The following is a 15,643-nucleotide window of genomic DNA, read 5'->3' as shown; positions in this document are numbered from 1 at the left end:
TGAGACTGCTATTCCACTTTAATTCATACTGTCTGTGAATCACAACAAGGACCCTCACTATGAGAATTAATCTTATTCCACTGAATAACCAAAGTCGGCTCAGCTAGAGTCACTCATCCTATACTCGGTCTCTTTCCAGATTTTCCAGATTTTTAGCTTGCCGACCATATTGAATTTGGCTTTTCATTGAAGGTAAACAGTCACACAGGACTCTATCTCTTCAGCCCACTACACCCTCTATAGGGCAGTCTTCCTGTACTAACCTATTGAACACTCTCCTACACGTGACCCGTGCTTCGAGGGTGAATCTCATCCCATAAAGTTTATAAGTCATATATCTTTCAATGTCCAGCAAATTATTTCTTCCAGCTCCTCTTCAAGTTTAGTTAATAGGACACAAGCTGCCTAGGCCGGTTCTCGGATACTGCTCCTCTGATAGCTTGCTCATAGAAATATACCCGTAGCACCAAGCATTATCTTTATATTCCCTCCTCTCATTCACTCCACACCATAGCTGCCAAGGTTTTAGATTGCTATGTGTGGCATTTCCATATTTTCAATGCAATTTATTAAAAAACACACACACACTGAGCGGTATAACAAAAATCGATTAGTTGAGCCCAGCACCGCCCCGGGTCAGGTGCGCGGCGCAGCCCGCTATTTATTATTATCTGAGCCTGAGAGTAAGTTGCATGGCTAGTCTAAGCAATTAACATTTAGCACACTCTTTAAAGCACTTACTAATCATTCAGCATGCAAACTCCTCATGGCAGGTGTGAGCTCGGCTGCCAGCACCTTGCCCTGGTTCATTGGGCTAGGGCAAGGTAAGGTCCCTCTCGCTTGTGGGATGTGCAGTCAGTACCGTGCGACCCAGCAACTGAGCTGCTATATTGCTGCACTGACTACACTGTAGTGACACTGGCCTGCCTGACACTGACTCAAGTCAGCTGTTGCTGGTGGGACTGGGGTTGAGTTGTGTGGGCAGGATTGCATCCAGCATATTATCAATTACTGTCTGCTGTGGTGGTGGTAAGCAGCTGCTGACTCTGCCTTGCCCTGCAGTGCAGCACTGCAAGTCACCTGACGACGAACGACCCCCCCTTACCCCCACCAACCAGCCGCGGTGTGAGAGGAGAGGTCAGAGAACCTGCGATGTGCATTCTGACTATGCCCAAACTAAAAAGCACAGCCATATCTTATGCTGCCTGCTCGCACCAGAGATGGCAGCTGAGCAGGACAGACCCCTGATTCACCCCCCCCCCCCACCTGACATATAACTTTGTCAGTTATTCTCTTGTGTTGGGCCCTGGGGGAGGAGGGTCAACAAATGACATTCATTGTAGCAGAGAAAGCAGTAATCGCAGAGCTGCGAGCTGAGCAGATCTTGAGCCAGCCCACTCAGGGGGATATTCACAAGGACTTATCTCCAATTTATCCCCTCCTTAACGCGGAAGTGGAGATATATTTAACACATGGAGAACTTTTTTAGATTCGAAGATCAGATCTTTCTCCAGGTCTCTGGGACCTCGATGGGCAGCATATTCGCGCCCAGCCTCGCCAACCTCTATGTTCATCTTTTCGAACAAAACTATGTACTGAACCATAGCAACCCATATCCTCAACAACTGGTGCTATGGAAGAGGTACATAGATGATGTTCTAGTGGTGTGGCGAGGATCAGTCGAGGAGATCCAGACCTTTCACAACTGGCTCAACCAGCAAAATACCTTTCTTAAGTTCACCATCGAATGTAGTCAACACCGATTATCTTTTCTTGACATCTCCATCTTTCCTCATGTTGGAAAACTACAGTGTGAACTGTTCAAAAAGCCGATGTCCAGGAACTCTCTATTATCTTTCGACAGTCACCACCCTAGAGCCCTCAGGGAGAACCTCCCTGTGGGCCAATTTCTGCGTATTCAAAGGAATTGTTCGACCAGAAATCTTTTCGACAAACATGCCAGTGAACTGGCTGTCCAGTTGCGGGCCCGGAATTACCCTAAACGGCTCGTACGTCAGGCTTGGAAAAGGGCCTCAAATAACAATTGAGATGCCCGACTCGATGGTGGCAATCCGAAACCCCCGAATGACAGGCTTACCTTTGTTACGACTTTCTGCACACTATCCAACCAAGTACAGAAAACGGTGCGTAAACACTGGCCCATACTTAATGTAGCGGCTGAGAATATCCCAACCCCCCTCTTTGCATTTAGGAAGGGCCCCAGTCTGCGGGACAGTCTCGTTCACACACGACCATTGACACAACGAGTTAACGACACCAATACTTTGTGGTCACTACCCCCAGTACGAGGGCTCTACCCGTGTGGTTCGTGCAGTGTGTGCCCACAAACTAGTAAGACTGTATCGGTGGACATAGGCACAAATCGCCCTTGGATACTTCAAAACCACACTAACTGTAACTCGGACTGCGTGATCTATATGATCACATGCCCTTGCTCCTTGAAATACATTGGCCATACCACACGCAAGGTGAAGGTACGTATCAGTGAGCACAAGAGCACCATACGGTGCAAGAAACAATCCACCTGTCTCACTGATCACTTCATCTCTAAACAACATAAGGCTGACGAATTGAGGTGGTGTGTGCTGGAACGACCTTTCATTCCCCATCACATATCAGACGTCTCTCATTACCTATTCATCAAGGAACAGAGGTGGATTTTCAGATTGAAGATGGATACAGTTGGTCTTAACGACCTTGTACCATGGGTATCAATCTGATACTGTCCCTAGTCGGTTTCCATAGAGTTACTGCTGAAATCCTTTTTCCCCCATCCGCAACTATTGAGAACTCTGTATCATGTTACTTCATAGTGTTTCACCCGGGGGCGCAGTTTTACGGGGGAGGCATCTATCTCCTTCGTACCTATCTCCTTCACATACTTGATTGTAGATACACTAATCATCCTCACACCATCCATGAGTTTTTTACAATAGGCATCTGGGATCTAATGAGTCCTTAGAGAGATTGGCCAGGTCTTCATCCTTGAGTGTGACAGTAACCCTCACACCCCCATTGAGGTTTCCACAGTAGTTTATTCATAACAACTGTTTGAGCATGCTATTACTATATTGTCTTACCACATTGAGGTTTCCACAGTAGTTTATTCATAACAACTGTTTGAGCATGCTATTACTATATTGTCTTAGCAGTATACCCCATTCTTCACTTACCACTGTTTAAGGCTACACCAGACCGCCGGGGATGCCTGGTCTCACCCTGGAGATACCCATTAAGGGATCATCTCTCAGGGAAGCCAGGAAGGGTTTCGCAGCGGTCGAAGCGCCTTGGGACCCTCCGGGTAAGTAGTGCGCTATATAAATGCCTATACATACATACATACATACATACATCTCTGTCTCCCACATTACTTTATTAGTGTGATAAGAGACTATAGGGACTTTATCAGTTCAAGAGTCCTAAGCGGCTTTTCCCTGCCACGTGAGCATCCTGGTTATCTACATGAGTCTGAGCAATAGTACTAACATGGCAATACCGGCGCCCGCGACTTGTGCTGTCGCTGCCAGTTCACTCGTGCTGATGCCTCCAAGTCTAGGAGGCGAACAGCACTGTACTAAAGAAGTGGCCGGCGCGACTTCATTACGCACGCGCTGAGAGCAGCATCCCGCAATTGAACATGCCCTGCGGGATGCGCATTCGTTGAGTCACCACAACGCGCATGCGCTCGTGATCGCGTCTGAAGTACGCGCATGCGCCGTGCACCCGTTTTTACGATCAGGGCGGAAGGCATAACAGATGCTCCTCGTTTACTAATTAAATAACAATTAGAGCAACTATATTAGCATCCCCCCTCCCACTGCCGTCACCTCCCAGATTGCTCGCAGTCTGGCCTGGAGCACCGACGGACAGGTAGGGAGGAGAGGGGTCTACTACCAGCACAAATTCTTGGGACAATTCACCTCCTTTTCTTCACCTTAATCTTTGGCTTGTTCAGGGATACTGGTGGGGGGAGCTGTTTACCTGTAAGACACCCCTATGTGGGTGCCTGTGTTCCCACACGTAGTGGGCTCACCCCTTTAAACTTTGTTTAACTACAATACACCATGAGGGTAGATTTACAATTACTTCCCTCCACTGCGCATCATAACTACACCAACTTGGAAGTTGCTTTATAACTGGATATTCGTCAGAATCTCTATCATTTCTCCTGCATCTTGATGCTATTAGGAGTTGAGTGTTTTTAGTCATGATCACAGTTTTTTAAGGTTAATTTTGATGTGAAGGATGTAGACAGGGCAGCATCTACATGTAACTCTCCTGTCTTACTTTACATATTACCAGAGCGGGGCTTCCTCCTCCGAGCGATCAGCCGTGTGAGGTGAGGTCTTTCTCCCACACAAAGCTGGGTAAGTGCAAACCAGAAAAAATTATCAAGCTTTATCTAATATTGAACCACGATTTGGGTGCTACAGAGGGAGGGCATAATATAATGTCACAACCAAATTATTGATTGCTTATGCTGCGAGGTGTAGAAATCCCTTTCTAAGTTTGACCCTGTTGTTTGTATCTTTTAGGAAAGAAGAGGTAGCTCTTACCTACAAACACGTACACTACGTGTCCGGTAGGGTGGCAATTGCCACAGACTTACCTTAATTGATCTATTCTTTAATCACACGTTTGTGCACTAACAGTGTTTTTCCTGCAGTAGCCTTTGTTTACATCGAGGTCCTGAAGAAAGCCGGGTCACTTGACCAGTACGGCTGAAACATGTCGACCACATTAGCTTTAGCCAGGAGATAGTCAGTATAGTTTTTGTACTATCAGGCTATTTTAAATATGACACTTGGACAATCTTGAATAAACATATTTTTTGCCAAGTAGCCATTTTTAATTTCTCTCACACACTTCAGCACTCCACTTCACTCGAGTCCACTTGGTTTGAACATCCACCTTGGTGAGATGGCACAGGAGCATGGGGACAGGTACCCAGCAGGGCCTAGTAGCTCAGGGCTGTGGGCCTAGACCTAGTTCTCCTTGAGCTCCATATGACGATTCTCCGCCAGTAAGGGTGGGCCGATGGACTCTTTCCTCTAGCCAGGTGATGGGCAAACTTTTTCTTTTTCTTTCTTTAGTGGGTCCCTACACTGTAGCAGCAACTAGCATTTCTTGTTCCCTCAGAATTGACTGAACATCTCCAATTAGTTGTTTATACTGTGATTGGGGAGTGGAGGTGTTCTCAGTCATTAAACAATTCCCCTAAGACCCTTCCATACGTCGTTATTCCTTGATATATTTAACACCCCATGCACAAGCTGGTGAAAACGGCAGACATCACCAGTCTTCCTGCGATAACTGCCCCAAAATTTACATCCGCGGCTGACACCACCAACAAACCCTAATGAGATGCAAAGTAGGCGTTCCTGTACAAAAACACACGAAAAAACCACAAAGCCACTTTCACAACAAACTTCCAGATCTGCGATGCGAACCAAACACAAGTGATAAGCCGCGGCAGCAGCAGGGAATTAACACCTGCCTTTTGCTGGTGTTAAGCAGGGCAACTACCCACAGCATGAAAGGGAGCCCAGCCAAGAACCACACCTGAAGACCCACAGATGCAATGGAGACAATGATCATGCAGCTCCTATACCAATGAGGGCCACATCTGTGCACATGTCAGCAACACAGGCTGCACACCCGCTCACCTATGTCGGTGCCGCCAACCCTGTGCAACGCAAGTCAGATCCATTTGGTGGTATTCCTGTGATGGGCACAAGGCTACGGGTGCCACTAAGCCTGTGCGCAACAACTCACGGGCCCTTTATGATTGAGAACCGTGGAGCGTCCTTCATCCAATCACCACCGGCAGAGGGGAATGTGATGTTCTCGCCACTTACATTAGCGGGGTCACATGGCCCATGACGCCTGTGCCGGATGGGTGTGGTGTGTGTGCAAACCTGCCCTCAGGGAGTGGCTGTGACATGCTGACAACTATACCAGTGACCTGCACACCATCAGCATGTACGCCTGCGACAGGTAGCTATGTGGGCCCCCTCCTCAGAGCGTAAGCGGAGTGGTCTTGCCTGGTGTACGCCGGACCAGCGCAAGGCTTGCAACAATGACTCGGGGGCTCTGGGTGTGGTTCAGTCCATGTCCGGACAAGGAAGTGGCTTATGCATGTGTCCCTGTTGCAGTGACCACGGCACCCGGAACACAATAGGCAATGTAGCACACTGTGACTGGCATCCCACTAGATGAGCATCATTGACATAAGGAACATCACTGTCCCTACATTCAGCCACACATTCATACATGAATGATGAAAGACATGACACAGGAGTGCGTTACTGGATATTTATTGCACATCCAGTGGAGTTTTGCAGCTGGAGAGGTACAGGGCCATGCAAAGCACACTACACAATATGGTCCTGTGGAGGGCCAGCCAGGGTCCATCCGGGGATGACAAGTACTGCAGAAGAGGAAGGGTACAGCCCGCAGTCTGGTCACTGTGTCATTGGTCATTAAACAGGATATGGCAGTCCATGCCACGATCCTAGGTGAGTGTAGCGGAGTGTATCGGGTGCCAGTGGAAGGTCATTGGGCCATATGTGGCACCAAGCAGAAACAGGCCAGGTGGCAGAAATGAATGCTAGTGGCTCCTTCTGACAACAATCCCACCCACGTCCTCAGATGTGTGCTGTGCCCCACCTGCGGGCATTGCAGTACCGGCTGCTGCACTGTGTGCCACTGAAACATCAGGGGCCCGGAGGAGGATTGTCGGCCACACTGTGTGGCGGTTAGACATCAGGTGCCGGAATGGATACGCCTGCCGCACTGTGTGGCACTGACACACCAAGGGATGGCGATGTGGACGGTGTGGGGGCAGAAGCATTCATCAGCACCACACCTTGTGGCAGCAATGCCATGATGAGGATCTGCAGGGCATGGTAGATCCCAGCTACATTTCGCTGATGTGCAGTGGTGGCCGCCGTACTTTCGTCCTCCATCTGCACCATGTCCTCTATGAGCCTCTTCATATGTGCCAGCTCACGGCTGGAATCACTGGAGCCAGTGTGAGCGTAGAGGTGTTCTTCTTTCCACGTCATGACTCCAGCGATGCCAGTCAGGGCTCGTTGGAGGCCTGAATGGAACGGGCCGTGGGTGTCCGTTAGTGACTGGATCTGGTCCCTGATGGGACCTAGACACCCATGGATGGTGTCCAGTTTGGTAGACATGAGGTTGAACGTCACCCACGCCTGCTCAGCTGTCTCCCTCTGGACCTCCAACACACAGCGTTGAAAGCCATGGTTTGTTCCTGGGGGTCTTGGGAGACTGCTGAGTCTGTGTTTGCCTTCTGCTGGGTGGTTTGGGTAGTGGGTGGGGTCTCCTTTATACAGTTGGGCTGCCCTGATCCTGGAGGTGAGTTGTGGATGATGTCCATGATGTGTTGGAGGGCTTGGGTGTCGATGCTGGGGCTGTCCTCCTCGTCATCAGTGAAAGGTGGCTGGGACTGATGACCAGGAGGTGTTGATGGTGCCTCTGCAATGTGAAGGAGAATTGGTGTATTACAATGTGTTCACATGTATGGAGCCGAATGGTACATTTTGACATACAGACAGCATGGCATTGTGAATTGTGACAGTCTGTGGATCAGGGCCATGACCCAGAGTCATTGTGGGTGTGCGCTGCGCTCTGCTTGATTGTGCATTTGTGCCATTGTGGCCATCTCCGCCCGTCCCTCCAGTACCTGGTGGTCACTCACCATGTTGCAGTTGTGTTGCGTCTTTTCGAGCAGTGTCCGTTTCCCCGACCCCGGCCAGAGTCTCAACACTGATGACTGTCGGCACCAGCTCCTCCATGTCATCCAGCACGGGCTGTGGCACTGGGCTCTCACTTCTAGTCTGCATTTCTGCCTTTTGGTTGGCTACGAGTTTCTCCTTGGTCTTTCACCTGATGTCAATCCATCTCCTCTTGGCCTCATCCATTGACCTCATGTGTCCTCTGACGGCATTCACCTTGTCCACAATGTCCCGCCATACCCCATTTTTGGTGCCCAATGACACGTTGGAGGTGACGAACAGTTGTTGATGGTGCTCCATCACCTTCGTTATCAGGATCCTGTTTTCCTGCAGACTGTACTTCGTATTCCTCTTCTTCTTGTACTTGCACTTCCCTGTCCCTGAGGTCCCAGGCTGGTCATCCAGGGTGCTTATGGGGTTGCCCTCATCCTCTGTGCCTGCTCCGGCTGCCTCCATGGTGTTTGGGTATTGATCAGTTTGTGTTTGAGTGCTTTTTCGACTTTTATAGTAATTTTTCCCACCTGCCATATATGTGTTGAAGGCCTGGCACTGCTTATCGCTGATTCCCTCATCGCCCATCGCATGTTTTTTGGTGTTGTGGTTTGCCTTTTTATCTCTGTCAAGGTGGTTGTATCTTGGACATTGGACGCAGTTTCGGCAGACTATTGCATCCTACCGCTGTGTTGTGAATTCCACGTTGACACTGGGTTATTTTCCCGCGATAGGCTGTGATGTGTAAAGTTGCTTTAGCATTTTTTGGTGATGTTTAGCACACATTCTTGTGAATATACCCCTTAGCCTCCTGGGAGCAGCGGTCACTGTGCTACTGCAGCTCACAGTCACGTTTGGCGTTACAGCAGTGCTCTGCTTGACAGCTGATCACTGCTATAATGTGTGATTAATGCATTTCAGCGTGTTGATGCAGACCACCACACCAAAATGGGTCAGACTAACACCTGATGTGTGGTACTTGGCAGAGCTGCATCACTCGAACATAGCTAACCTCAGTGACATACACATTCTTGACATGTTGTGCATCACTAGCTCATAAGTGATCCCTTGTCCCAGAGGGCTACTGTGTTCTTTATTAAGACAAAAAACCTGACAGAAGCCTATGATATTGCCATAATTTTCAGAGAGTCTGTAAACTGCATTAAAATTACCATAACATCCTTCACTACCATTGAGAGCCTATGCCAAATAAATACACATCATGTACGAATCACTCAAAATCAAATAGTTGACAGGCGAGTGCTATCTTAAAACAAAAAACTTAAAATGTGGAACAGACCACCTTCTCCGATTGCTCAAACTACATCAAATTCACTGTAATCACATGATGCACCAAAAAGTTGAAACTCTTCTTTGCTGAACTTAGTCATTAAAATTCTTCCCTGACGTAGTTGAAATTAACTACTTAGGCCACCATTTTATATTTGTTTCCATGCAATCACCACCGGACCTCCTCCTAATATAAGGAGGCGTCTGAAAATACGGCTACACCCTATGAAAAGAATCACAGAATAAACACCCTTAGACCATCTGATAATTTCAACAGCTGTGATCATTCCACTATTGTAAATCAATATAATAAAACAACTCATAACATACCCTCCTCCATCACTCTATTTAGACTAAATTACCCTTAATCCAAACCAAGCCAACCATAGTATAATCACTCTGTTGTGAGACTGACAAGAAACGTGCAACTTTAGGAAAAGGTGGCAAAACTCTAGATCACCCATTCACCTGTACAAGCTCAAAGCTCTGAGAAAGTCACCCAGAACAGGCATACTGGCAGGCACAATTAACTTTATCTATTATCAAACTGTACCCCTGCAAATACTGCTGGAGCCCTCTTAAGATACATCAGTGCTCTTCTCCGCCTTCCAACGCCTTAGTAGCATCATCAATTACCAAGTGCAATAAATCCCTTTTTTTACTAACCAATAAAAAAATACAGAAACAATAGCTTGCGCATAAGCTCCCCCAAAACCACTACATTGAGCACCTTCACTCCTAAAACCAGCAGCCAAAATAAAAACTTTGGCAGTGATTGGTGAGGGTGACATATTACACATATCCCTAAGTCAGAGAGACAGAATCAATGTTAGAACTTGGGGTCTCTAGTTGGCAGAGGTAGGTACCACTGTCCAAATAGGGACCCTTGATTCTAGTCAGGGTAAGGAGGTAACCCTCTGAGATAATCCCTGCTCACCCTCTAGGTAGCTTGGCATGAGCAGTCAAGGCTATTCAGGAGGCAATGTGTAAAGTATTTGTACCAACACTCACAGTAACACAGTGAAAACACCACAAACTGACTCCACAACAGTTTACAAAAATGAAGGTATTTAATCTAAACTACACAAGAACAAAACGACAAAAATCCAACATACACAGTTCAAGAATATGGTTTCAGAAGAGTTCTTAAGGTTGCAAAAAAAATTATTTAGGTTGCGTTAAAATAATCCACAGTTGAGTGAAAAGTTCACAGTTGCGTCACTTTTCAGACTCAGTACCTTTAGTTGCGACAAAGTTCCAAAAGCAGAAGCTGGTGCGGTGGAAAACAAGCGATACGTTGCTCCTGAGACCCTGGGAGGCGTTTGCGACAGCCCCACTGCAGCAGCGGGCGTGTAGCGATGAATCCGGTCTGTATAGGGAGGAAGGCCACTTGTATGGTTCTGTAGGAAGTTTGTTCTCGCAAAGGCACGATGCAACGATCTTTGGAGTTGCGACGATCTCCAGGGCGATGATACGCGGCCAGCGGTGATCTTCAGCGACGACACTCGCAGCGACGTGATGCGGTCCGCAAGCAAGCAATGCGGCGATCTCACCCAGCGACGAGAGGCTCTGCGACGACACTCGCAGCGATGTTAGGCCTTCCCGCACCGGCCTGGTGCGTCCCGTAAACGAAGGATGCGACGGCTCTGGCAGCGGCAACAGGCGCTGCGACGATCTCGGCCTTCGTAGCGGCGGGAATTTCCTTGCACTGTCGGGGATGCGCTCCGCAGCGAGCGATGCGATACTTTTCAATTGCAAAAGTCTCTCAAGCTTAGTTCCAGCTTCCCAGCACAGGTACAACTTCCAGAGGCCCCACAACTGGATCAAGCACTCTAGGAAGGACAGAACTCTCTCAGCAGAGTTCAGGGAAGTTCGGGTGAAGTTCTTTTGTTCCTGGGACTTCAGAACAGGGAGCCAGCTCTTCTCAGGCCCTTGGAGATTCCTTCAAGACAGGGGACACAGCACAACAGGAAAGTCCTTCCCCTCTCCTTGGCAGCAAAGCAACAGCTCAGTCCAGCAAAGCAACAGCAGGACAGTATTCCTTCTTCAGATACAGCTTTCTCCTTGGTAGAGGTTCCTTCTTGATTCCAGGATTATCTAATTTTTCTGTTGTCAGGTGTCCTGTACTTATACCCCTAAAAGTCTTTGTTCTCTTTATGCAAGTGGGCCCTGAGCCCGGTCTGGACTAGTTCTGGGTGGTTCTTGAGCACTTTGTTTTCCTGGCTTCTCCTTTCCTTTCAGAGTGAGGGGCAGGGTCGTCAGCCACCCAGCAGGAGGTGGAGCCAGCATTGTGGAAGGCTGGCACAGCCCTATTCATGCCCAGGTGCTATCTCCTCCCACCACTCAAGTTGCAAATGCAGTCTTTAAGCCTAGGGCTGACTCAGCCAGCCTCCTGGGGAATCCCCAGCCCCTGTCACTCTCAAACCAGACAGTCAATACACAAACAGGCCAAGGCACACAGAAGGGTCAGACCAGAGAACAGCAACTTTCTAAAAGTGCTGTTCTCAAACACAGGATTTAAAAACAACCTTTCCTAAAAGATGTGTTATTAAATTCTGAGTTCAGGGATACTAGACTCTTATGTACTATCTTGTTCCTATGGGAAGAAATGCTGGTAGCCACAGTAGCCAGCATCCCCCATGTTAACCTATGGAGCAAGATAGCCTTACAATAGTGAAAAACGAAAATGGCTGTAATTCACTACCAGAGCATGTCACCTGCACCAGTACATGCTCTACCTTTCACATACACTGAACCCTGCCCAGGGGGGTACCGATGTGCACAAAAAGGGAAGGGTTAGGTCTGGTCAGTGGGGAAACTGACCAGGAGGGCATGGCAGTTCATGGACTGCACACAGGCACTGCGGTGGCAGGCCTGAGACACCATTTTAGGGCTACTCATGTGGGTGGCACATTCAGTGCTGCAGGCCCACTAGTAGCATTTGTCATCACCAGCCCTGGCACACCCAGTGCACTTTACTAGGGACTTCTAGGTGATACAAATATGCCAATCAATTATATCCCATCATCATTACAATTTACACAGGGAGCACTTACACTCTGTCACTGATCAGCAGTGGCAGAGTGTCCAAAGCATCTAAACCAGCAAAAACGAAATCCAGCACAGCATCAAAAATACAGGAGGTAGAGGCCAAAAAGATATGGGAAACCACGCCAAAGATGTCAGGTCTAACACTCAATATATATCAGAGTCCATTCCCCTCGTCCCTCATGATGGACACACTAAATGCATTGTATTACCTGTTGACTGGGCCATGACATGAGGCAACTGCGACCATCCGATGGCACAGAAGTGTCAGGGTTTTAAACAATGTTTTCACATGAAACCATCACCCCACCCCCAAAGGGGTCCTCCAATGACCCAACTCTCCCCACCACAATCTACAAGGCTCAAATCACCACTCTCAATACACATATCATATTGTTCATCCCAGCCGGTAACAGTCAATTGGACAGAGCATCAGGTATTGTCTGTGAGCCCCCCATCTGGTACAGGGCCTGCATGTCCCTACCCGGTTTGCGGGCCTACTGTAATTTTTCTAGCATGACACCCCAAGTCTCCAAATCATGGTCAACTATTTCATGAGTGAGGACTAAGCTCAGACGGCGCTCCTCCCCATTAGCGCATGTCTGTTCTCCATGTAGTCAGCCTGGTAGGCAGGGGGTGCGTCCAATGGATAGCAATTCAGCATTCGGCCAATACAAGACCCAGTAGGGTACGTTTATGTTGCATTTGGTTCCTTGACTTGGGGACTGGTAAAACCCAGAAAAAACAGTGCTTTGCCATCACCTCAACATGAATTTGTCTGGCTTCCCGCAGCGTCTCTAAGACTCTTGACCAGTATATATGGAGTCGGGTACAATCCTATGCGGATCACCTTCGAACTGTTTGTTTGATGCCGAGTTGCTGGCTGGACGAGAGCGACCTCCCAAAGGAAATCCTGTTTTGAACTCCCAAAGGCTTCACCAACCTCGCCGGACCCGCTTCGCGGGTCCCGCAGCGCCTTGTAAACCTAAGGCTGCTGTTTCTGTGGGAGCTACCACCGGAGGCGCGGGCAGGTAGAAGAGCCGGCGGGGCTGCGAGCACAGGCAGGGACTCCAGCCTCCAGGAGCCCCTGCGCGCCCATTCTACACACCTGGGCTGCTCTCCCTGCTGGCCACGCCCCCCGCTTCTCTGTTTGAAAACCTGGTCGCTTGCACAGACCCACGGATCACCTTCGAACTGTTTGCTTGATGCCGAGTTGCTGGCTGGACGAGAGCGACCTCCCAAAGGAAATCCTGTTTTGAACTCCCAAAGGCTTCACCGGCCCCTCCGGACCCGCTTCGCGGGTCCCGCAGCGCCTTGTAAATCTAAGGCTGCTGTTTCTGTGGGAGCTACCACCGGAGGCGCGGGCAGGTAGAAGAGCCGGCGGGGCTGCGAGCACAGGCAGGGACTCCAGTCTCCAGGAGCCCCTGCGCGCCCATTCTACACACCTGGGCTGCTCTCCCCGCTGGCCACGCCCCCCGCTTCTCTGTTTGAAAACCGGGTCGCTTGCACAGACCCACGGATCACCTTCGAACTGTTTGCTTGATGCCGAGTTGCTGGCTGGACGAGAGCGACCTCCCAAAGGAAATCCTGTTTTGAACTCCCAAAGGCTTCACCGACCTCGCCGGACCCGCTTCGCGGGTCCCGCAGCGCCTTGTAAATCTAAGGCTGCTGTTTCTGTGGGAGCTACCACCGGAGGCGCGGGCAGGTAGAAGAGCCGGCGGGGCTGCGAGCACGGGCAGGGACTCCAGTCTCCAGGAGCCCCTGCGCGCCCATTCTACACACCTGGGCTGCTCTCCCCGCTGGCCACGCCCCCCGCTTCTCTGTTTGAAAACCGGGTCGCTTGCACAGACCCACGGATCACCTTCGAACTGTTTGCTTGATGCCGAGTTGCTGGCTGGACGAGAGCGACCTCCCAAAGGAAATCCTGTTTTGAACTCCCAAAGGCTTCACCGACCTCGCCGGACCCGCTTCGCGGGTCCCGCAGCGCCTTGTAAATCTAAGGCTGCTGTTTCTGTGGGAGCTACCACCGGAGGCGCGGGCAGGTAGAAGAGCCGGCGGGGCTGCGAGCACAGGCAGGGACTCCAGTCTCCAGGAGCCCCTGCGCGCCCATTCTACACACCTGGGCTGCTCTCCCCGCTGGCCACACCCCCTGTCCACCAACCAATGACAGGTACTAACAGCGTATAAAACAGACCATAGTTCCCGCTTCGCGGGAGCGCGCGGGAGGGCGCCGGGAGAAGCCCGGGACAAGGGCGGGACCGTCTGTGGCCGTCCCGGGCCGAAGGAGGCCGGGCTGGGCCATTCCCCTGAAATTTGTTTACCGGTGCACTCTATAGTAAGTGATATCTAACTATTGTACTTTGTTGGCGTATAGTAGTGCAAGTAGTGTCATTTCCATAACTCCACCGGTTGAGACTGGACCATTGGCAATTGGTCCACTGGATAAATTCTTTTTCAATCGCTCATCTCTAACCATTGACAAAGAGATATCACTGGCAGAGAAGCGCGCTGAGCGCAGACTATCGATTGAACTACTCAAAAACTGTACGGACAAGCACCCTATTCAAACATATCCCACCTTGGTAATACCATTATCCTCAGTAAATCTCCCAGTCGTAAATGAGCAATTTGATGTGCCCACAAATGTTGCAAATAAGGACAATGCTACTGAACTGATCTTGTCCAGGGGGAGTGATATTAATCCTACGTTGCTTCTTGACTCAGGTGCCCAGGCTGCCTTGGTTCAACCGATGCACGGATCTAAAAGGAAAAGAACTACCATACCGAGAAAATGCAAGTTTGTTGTGAAACCCCCACAAAAGCATAGGAAGTTGCATAAAACTATGTGTACTAGAGAGGTTGCCACTGAAGCAAGTTGTAGTATAGAAAGTGTACAGAATGGGAATGTTGTTTTATTGGATAGCCCAGTCCCTGCTAAGAATATCTCTCTTGAGTCAGGCCCCCCAACTGATGACAATCTACCATTGCTTGCAAACCTGATCCCTGAGTTAGAAAAGCTGCTCAGATCAATTCTTTCCCCGATAGAGGATAGAATTGCTAAGCTCTCTGATCACCTAGACCATTTCGAGCAGGCAACGTTAGATAACTTTTTTTCTACAAAATCCTTGATTAAAACTAACGCTAGGGTGGACGTAAGTGTCAAGCACCAGGGTAACACCAACCATACTACCCAAGACAAGGGAAAAAGGCCACAAACTAATCCCCCATTACCATCCAAGTCAGGTAGTGTAACTGTAAATAGAACTCTCAATCCTACTGAATTAGCGCATTTAGGCTCTGCTCCGAATCCTCCTAATACTGCAAATTCAGTCCAGTCTGTGGTGCTTCAACCGACATCAATACCAGTTCCTCCTTCTGTTGTTGGGCAAGGGGCTTATATATGTTCCTCAGCGGGTAAAGTTACAGCACCTACCCAACCAACTAACAACCAGATGGTGCCAAACAAACCTGTAGTTGGGTTAGGGGTTAATGTATGTTCCTCAGCGGGTAAAGCTACAGCACCTACCCAACCA

Source organism: Lissotriton vulgaris, chromosome 2_2 (genome assembly GCF_964263255.1).
Source record: "Lissotriton vulgaris chromosome 2_2, aLisVul1.2, whole genome shotgun sequence".
In the NCBI taxonomy this organism is placed as follows: domain Eukaryota; kingdom Metazoa; phylum Chordata; class Amphibia; order Caudata; family Salamandridae; genus Lissotriton; species Lissotriton vulgaris.
This window is presented reverse-complemented; position numbering follows the sequence as displayed.